Below are 8,855 nucleotides of genomic sequence, written 5' to 3'. Positions count from 1 at the left end.
TCCTTGTCCTCGTAACGCGTGACCATCCTGATGTTCCTGATCTAATCCATAAAGTTGGAACCATCAAATATGACTCTCCCACAAAGGTTCATGAGAGAGAAAGAGCTGGTAGGGTTTGAGCCAGAAGCAGCATTGTTAGAAGATATCTGAAAAGAAGAAGGACAAGTTTAGATTAGATATATAATCCTTAATAAGACACCTAAATGTAATATTAAGGCTACAACCCAACACAATACTTTATAACTTGGAAGAAGGATGTCGTAATCCAAGCTATAAAATATTTAAAGGTAGACGAATGACGATTCACCAATTTTCACCATGAAAAATGAAATAAATTATTAGGTTTTAATGGATTGAGACTCCTAGATCTTTTGAGACTCATTTAACTTTTCAATGGCAAGTTTAAATCTCGATTTTTCCCTCTCAAGTTTGTGACTGGGATGCCGAGGATCACAAACAAGGTGTCAATAACCATGCAAATTAACTTGGTACCGTTAATCTTTATCATCTAATCGATGTGTCAGTTATCCACACGCGCTCCGCCGATCTATGATAAATATTAAGTCACCCTTTTCCACTCTTACTAGTCCATGTTAGTGTGTCGGTTACCCACACGTGCTTCACTAACGACTTGGTAAGGTACAAAGTGTAATTTCATGCGTTAGCAGCAAATTCACATTTTCCTAAAGTAACTAAGATTGGAAATTTATAAAAGGTTTAGTTACTTCATATTTATCATTATATTTTTAATGATAATTATAGTCCTTGTCCTACCCGTTCGGCTAACGACCCTCCAACAGTCGAGGAAGCGGTGGGTGAGACCGGACACCTATTAACCTGCCATTTTATAGGCAACAACCATATACCCCCTTTATAGACCGACTTCGTAAATGAGGCCTAGTAACAGTAAAACTGACTTGCTCCTATACATATATATATATATATATATATATATATATATATATATATATATATATACATACATATTATTAACTATTAATATTATAAAGTATAAGGGTTGAATTTGAACTTTTAGAACTCTAGGGTATGGAATTAAAGTTTTCTAAAGTGACTTTACAAATTCCAAAACTTGAGGGCATGTTTTGAAAATATTCAAAACATTTAATTTCATAACTTATGAGCTTAATGATCTATTAAAATGAAGACTCTTCATTTTATGTAACCTATGTGTTCTTTAATGGATCTTTAAAAGGAAATGACTTTTGGTAATCCATAACTTGAGGACTAATTATGGACTCCATTAAAAACTTTTAGAACAAGAATTAAACTAACAAACAATTTGCAAACAATTCCTATGATCTACCAAAACTCATAAGTGTATGTACATTCATATCAACAATTTCAAGAATCATATAAACACACATAAAACTTGAAACTTTGATAATAACCATTGAAAATGGATTAGCATAATCATTACCACATCAAAAACAGGTTTTACAAGTCCAAAAATGTTTAGGGTAATGATTCTAGTCCTTTTCCAGCAGTAAAACTTGAAAAACGGCACTTTGGGCCTCATCGATGAGTAGGATGAAGATACATATGGACTCGTCAAGTCCCCCCTTGCACTCAGCAAGTTCACTGAACAGTGAGCAGATTTTTGACTTTTTCAAGCATTTTGCATAGTACATAGAAAACAAGCCTAGGCTTTGATACCACTTATGGGTTTTGAGCATTCTAACACTCTTATGGTGTACATGCAACCATAGAGACATTGTGTCTATGTTTTCTCAAATATACATGCATATTTGATTTTTTTCCAAGGTTTTCATCCTAACTAGCATACTGTGGGGAACTTACAATATGAAACCTAGTAGAATGACATACCTTTGTGTGTTGATGATTCCTTAAGACCTTGTGAGCCTAGCACCCCAAGTTTGATGCCTCAAATGTTACACACAACACCAAAAACCCTTGGAATAACTTGAAAGAAGAATACTACACCACAAAATCGGCTAGCCCTCTTTTTCCTTGTCTTAGTGCCGATTGTGCTAGCCTATGGGGTCTTTATATAGTGTGTCACATGTAGGGTTACATCATGTAAACCCTAATGTGCATGGCTTTTCATTTTCCCCATGATCCATGGGTTTTAACCTCCATGGAGCACCCAATGAGTCCTAACCCAATCTAGTGAATCATGGATCACAAGCCCACTATATAAGAATGAAAGATTTACACAATCAATCCATGTATATTTAATTAGTCTCTTTTTGATCGCAAAATTAATTCCAAATTAATTCTTGATTAATACTAATTAAATAATCATATTAATATATTAGAACCTATAATATATTAACAAACCATCAGTATTCTTTTCTCATTTGTCTATCTAATTGTTCCGATGCCATGCAACCCAAATGGACCATGCTAAACTGGGTCAAGTACATACCCACTATAGTTATGGACTTAGAAACTTTATCCAACACCATTCAAACCTTGGAAGACATGCTGAGAGCTTGCATGATCGACTTTGGTGAAACATGGGATACCCATTTGCCTCTTATCGAGTTCTCATACAACAATAGCTATCACACCAGCATCAAGGTTGCCCCATTCAAAGCCTATATGGTCGCAAGTGTAGATCACCTTTGTGTAGGGCTGAAGTGGGGACACGCAACTAACTAGAGGGCAAGTTCCTGAGAACACTCTCACCGGCCCGGAGATCATCACGGAAACAACAGATAAAATCATTCAAATCCGAGAATGACTGAAAGCTTCTAGAGATAGACAAAAGAGCTACGCAGACAAGAGACGAAAAACCTTGGAATTCTAGGTGGGAGACCGTGTTCTGTTGAATGTCTCAACCTAGATGGGCATGATAAGTTTCGGAAAACATGGAAAAGTAAATCCACGGTACATAGGGTTGTTCGAGATTCATGCTAAAATCGGCCCAGTAGCTTACAAACTCCGACTACCTCAAGAAATTAATAACATACACCCTACCTTCGATGTATCTAACCTAAAGAAGTGGCTATATGACGAGACTCTAGTTATTCCACTCGATGAAATCGAGATAAACGATAGCCTACATTTCCTGGAAGAACCAGTAGAGATCATTGATAGGGAAGTCAAGAGAACGAAACAAAATCGTATACCAATAGTGAAGGTTCACGGGAATGCCAAGCGAGGACCTGAATTCACTTGGGAATGAGAAGATCAGACGAAACGAAAGTACCCGCATCTTTTCCCTAGTCTGTGAGTACTCACTATAAATAATTTCAGGATGATATTCCCTTTAAAGGGGATAATGTAACAACCTGTTGTTTCAAATCAATAAAAGTCAATAAAAGTTGCACTTGTTTAAATAAAAGTCAAAATCTTAATCATGTATAAGTGAAACCACAATTGCAACCATGTTGCATTATATTATCTATAGCATTGAGGGCATGTTTATACGTAAATAATAATATGCCGATTGAAATTCATGTTGATATATGTTTAATTAAGTTTATTTCAGCTAAAGCATCTCAACATTTCAAGGCTAAAAAGATAAACTAATACACTTACTAAGGGATTTCGGTATTTGGAATCTAAGATCAAGTAGATTTCGGTTTATGGAATCAAAGTGCAAAAGGGTTTTCAGTTGTGTTATGACCGAAACATCAAAGATAGTACCACTTAGGCCGAAATCTCAAAGGTAATCCCATAAAGGCCGAAACCACTACATGCTAAGGACCGAAAACACAAGTTTAAGGCCCATGAAGGCCAAAAACACCCCCTTATATATATATATATATATATATATATATATATATATATATACATACACACACACACACACATATATATATATATATGTGTATGTGTGTGTGTGTGTATGTGTGTGTTCAGCCGAAATCAATACTAATAATTCATTTTTCACACCGAAATCCTTCCCTTATTTGCTCTCAAAACTCATCCGTAAATAGCATATCTTAATGAGAATTTACCCAGATTCCTTAAAATCTTCATAATTTCCTCAACCACGTACATACCCATCCTTAAATCTTCAATTTTTCACCAAAGAACAACAAGAACTCCCAAGAACATCGAAAACACCAAGAACACATTCAAATAATTCCTAATGCTTTTTGTAAGTAGTTCTTACATAATTAAGTGTTGTCCAACATTTTAAATTATTATTATTATTATTATTTAAATTAATATTTCACTAATTTAAATACGATATCATGTATAATTATTATTACGATACGACTACTCACACGGGTTCTAACCCGAGGATTATCGCTACTACTTCGTATCCAAACGAGATCACACATTCGAGGTGAGTTCATACCCCTATGTTTTCACTATTTTTCAATGTTTTGTAGGGGGAATACAAGTAAAACACAAGGAATGTTATGTTAACATTCAAATGATTTCAACGTTTTCAAACTATTCTAATTTATTTAAACTATCATAACTGCTTTTATTACCGGAACATTTATATATATATATATATATATATATATATATATATATATATATATATATATATATATATATAAGGTTCAATAGACTTAGGACTGGTGTTTTGGCCTTAACTCCTGTTCTTTGTTTGGTAGTGGGCTTAGGGTAGAATCACTTGTCCGACGGTCTTTTTAATCTCAATTATATATATATATATATATATATATATATATATATATATATATATATATATATGAGTATAAAACGTATTTAAATAAAACTTTAACCTCTTTGTAACATGCCGAGCAAAGAGGTATTTTAATAAATATTTTAGTACACACAGAACATACATATAAACTATAATAGGTATAGTTTAAGAAACATACATACTACTTTACTAGTTCAAGGAACAACACAAGAACATACATGATAAATTATAATAGGTATAATTTATGGAACTTATATAATATTTTACTAAGTTCATAGATACAATACTAAAATAATTATTTAAGTATAATTATTTTACACTATGAGTACACTAAAAAAGAGCAATACATACATCTACAAGAATAAGAGAACGTTTACATATTATACGTAAAAAAGTTAATACAGGATTGTGAGCCACTACTTCATCGTACCTTCTAGTGTACACGCTAAAGTCTTGAATTATAACCAGAGTCTCCTAGAGTGGGGGCATGAATTTGTTTATAGATCTATACGGGACTGACAGTCCCGCACCTAAATTATTAGCTACAGTTAGACCGGCAGATTTTGGGTTAGAAATGTCATAACACTCCGACGCCTGAAGAACATCGTGCAGGCCACTAGTCATTTTAGCATGGTTATAATATCACTCACAATAATCATTAACTAAACATTTTGGTTTATGGGACAAACATATCTTCAACGGTATTATTTTAGTAATAGAACTACATTACAATACACTATTATATAGTACAGCTGGTGGATTCCAGGCAAATACAAACAAAAGGGTTTTCATACAAATACAATACAGTACACTATTTTCCTAATACAGTATAGCATACGTTACTAGGAAGTATTGATTTATATGGTTTAGTTTAATAATAAGACTACGGTATACTATTTCAAACTACATTAACAAACATACATTTTGGTCTTAAGGCCTAAGACTACATTTCATTTACATAAGAAAATATTGGATTTTCTGGAGGAACACACTAACATTTTCAAGAAAAAAGGAAGATTACTAAAACAAAAATGCTTTTGAACTCACCGAATTAAATGTTGTTACACTTTCAAAATCACTTGTATTCGCAGGGAACCAGTAGACAGGTACACTTACATGTTTTTGAGAAGACGGAGCATCATGGTGTCACGTCTAATAGTTTTTGCTATACATTTTTTGGGTTCATACAAACAATGTTACAAACACAATGTAAACTATATATTATCAATACAATGGTTGTTGCTTTGATTACTATTATTCAATTGTTGTGATACTATACATGACGTCATCCAGCCCCGAATGTTTCCGTCGTTCCGATTTGGGGGTGTGACATGCCTTCATATTTATACCTATCTAAACCCATTTTAGGATTCATCCTTAGCTTCCAAATCTCCTTTAACCTCATAAACACTAACCCTAGGCTCCACTGAAGTTGTGATTTAATGCTTTGTGCTTTTTGGTGATTTTAGATGGTGAATGATGCTTTTGGTGAGGTGGTTTCGTAGTAAGCATAATTTCTTCAGCTAACCTCATCTATTGGTCCTTGGTGAGTGCCCAAGACTCAACCTTTTCTTTCCATGTTGCTTGATCTCCTGTTTTGGTTCCCTTTTTCCTTCAATTAGATGGACTTAAGTGATGACATCTCATAAAGATTGCAACTTTATTAATCTCCAGGTCATAATGAGCAAGTAGTGCCTTGGATCTGGATTATAATGAAGTTTTGATGTTACGCATGGGATTTTAGTCAGTAAACTCTATTTTTTCCCTAAGATAAAAATGGAATGTTTTGGACATTCAAGTCCATAATGCCATTATTTTTATGGTCACTTTGGAGTATGGATCATTTCTAGAAGCTTCTGAGGTGCAACTCTAAGGATTTGGTACTTACTTAGAATCTTGATGCATTAAGTCACTATTAGTGATTAGGCTTGGGAGTTTGGCTTATAAAAGAATTTGTGGGATAAAGTTGGAAATTTTATCCATCAAGACCATGTGAAGGTCTAGAGTTGAGCCTTGGAGTTGTTATAGATGGAAAAGAAAAACTTAATGGTTTAGTTGTCCCCACGCATCACCACAGCATCGTTAAGATCACCACGACGTGGTGACTTGGTCAAGACCCGCTTGATTTTTCGGGTTGTGGCCACAACATGGCCAAGGAGAACACAACATGCCGACTAGTTGGGTTGACTTTTTACTTTACACTTTTGACTTTTGATTTTGATCTGGATTTTGAACAAATTTTGAACTAAGGGTAATATGGGTATTTTGAGCCAATGTCTGAGTTTTCGTCTTCAGTTATTATAAAGGTGATTGGTAGATATGGTATTCGGAGCAGCGTGTGGTTACAACTATTTCATCTGACTATGAGGTAAGTTCCTTCAATATACTCATGGGTCAAAGGCATCAATGCTAGCCTACTAGATTATGTTGGTAGGATAATAATTGTTTTTGTCGAAATTTCCTATATTGCTTGTATATATTGGTTGTCTATGTGACTCTTACTATTATGACTATATGCTGGCTGTAGAGGTGAAATAAACCCGATATCGGTTGAAAGAAACCGAATGGGGTGAAATAGACTCATATATGTTTTGACTGTTATCTATATACTCTATGAGGTATTTTGGGAAACTCACTAAGCTTTATGCTTACAATTTATGCTTATGGTTGCAGGTATTTTCGGTACGAAAATGAAGGTCCCTGCGTGACGACACAACATCCCCCAGAGTTTTCCGCATTGTGAATGCTTTTTCCAACTCCTTTTGATTACTCACACATCTTTAGCCAACTGAGGAAACTTAGCCATGGATTTGAGGAAAGGAGCATTGATTGAGAGATATAGCATTTGTTCCATGAACTTCTTTTGTTCAGATTCCAGATTCTGCTTAATGGCTTGAGATGGGAATGGTAAACCAAGCTCATACGAATTTAAATGAGAAGAATTTTTATTTTGCAATGATGAGGACAATGCATGGTCACTACGACGTGGTGAATCATCAAAATCTGACTCGCATTTTGCTTCGATCTTCTCTTCTTTAAACTATTGACGGGGCTGAATCGTAGATGTTGGATGGATCATTAATGGCTAAGAATGAACTTCTTCTTCAGTAAAAATCGCCATTACATGAGGTTGTGATTTTGGGTCAGGATTTCTAGGAGGTAACCTCTCATTAACAAGTGTTGTTATTTGGCCTAGCTGAGTTTCGATGTTCTTGATTGAAGCTTGGTGATTTCTTACATTAACATCACTAGTATCATGTATTTTTTTAGAGGATTCCATAAACGGATTAAGTATTGACTTAAAATCCAATTTCTTACCAATTGGTGGTTGTTCTTTTTGGTATTAGCCTTGACTGATTTGTCTATATTTCTTGTCCTCTTGCTTCTTGTACTCGTCATAAGGCAACCACTCCTTTTTTGACTTTAGCCAATATTCATCATATTTGTCACCACTGGAGTAAAAAAAACTTGTGCTTTCTTATTCCAATCTTCATCGAAATCACAATCCTTCGTTAAATGTGGCCTATGGTAATTGTTACATCTGACTCTTGTGGCGTGTATAGATTGGTCCAATTTCATCATTCGCCTATCTAGATTCTCTAGTTTAGCAATGATTACAGCTTCTTTCTCATTCCCTCCATCTCATTTATCTCTAGTAACATCTTCTTGTGGGTGATGATGTTCGCATGAGCGCTTTGCAAATTCATCAATTAACTCTTTAATGGTAGTCGGTTCTTACATTGTCAAAGGTCCTTGAGATTCAAGAACTTGCCTTGTTGTAACTTTCACCCTATTATAGAAAATGGGAACTTCTTGTTAGACATTTAAATGATGTTGAGGACAACTCCTAAGCAACCCGTTGTATCTCTCCCTTGCTAAAAATAAAGACTCTCCAAATTCTTGTTGAAAATTAGCAATCTCCTTCTTGAACTTAGAGATCTTTGAAGGCAGCAAAATTGCTCAATGAAAGCATCACAAAGATTGGCCCAAGTTGTAATGGATCTGCGCTCGAGTGATTTCAACCAATTATTGGCTTCGCCGGTAAATGTCACCGAAAGCATCTTAAGTAAAAATGATTCTCGTGGCACATTTGGAACATTGAAGTAGTTTGCAATGTCCTTTAGTTCATCGATGTGTTTGAATGCATCTTTGTATTCTTTCCCGGAGAAAGGTATGTCCTTAAGCATTGATAGAATGTACCCCTTGAGCTCAAAACTTCTTTCAGATATAATATCAGGTA

The 8,855-nt window shown here is 34.8% G+C and overlaps 1 non-coding gene across 1 annotated transcript; it reads left to right on the top strand.

The window, feature by feature from the left end:
- Positions 1-8,441: 8,441 nt before the first annotated feature.
- On the top strand, positions 8,442-8,548 carry LOC145056088 (small nucleolar RNA R71). Its single transcript, XR_013685624.1, has one exon. It is a non-coding gene; the product is annotated as a small nucleolar RNA R71 (small nucleolar RNA).
- Positions 8,549-8,855: the final 307 nt, after the last annotated feature.

This window comes from Lactuca serriola, chromosome 5 (assembly GCF_051521515.1).
Source record: "Lactuca serriola cultivar US96UC23 chromosome 5, Lser_US96UC23_V15, whole genome shotgun sequence".
NCBI lineage: Eukaryota > Viridiplantae > Streptophyta > Magnoliopsida > Asterales > Asteraceae > Lactuca > Lactuca serriola.
This window is presented reverse-complemented; position numbering and strand designations above follow the sequence as displayed.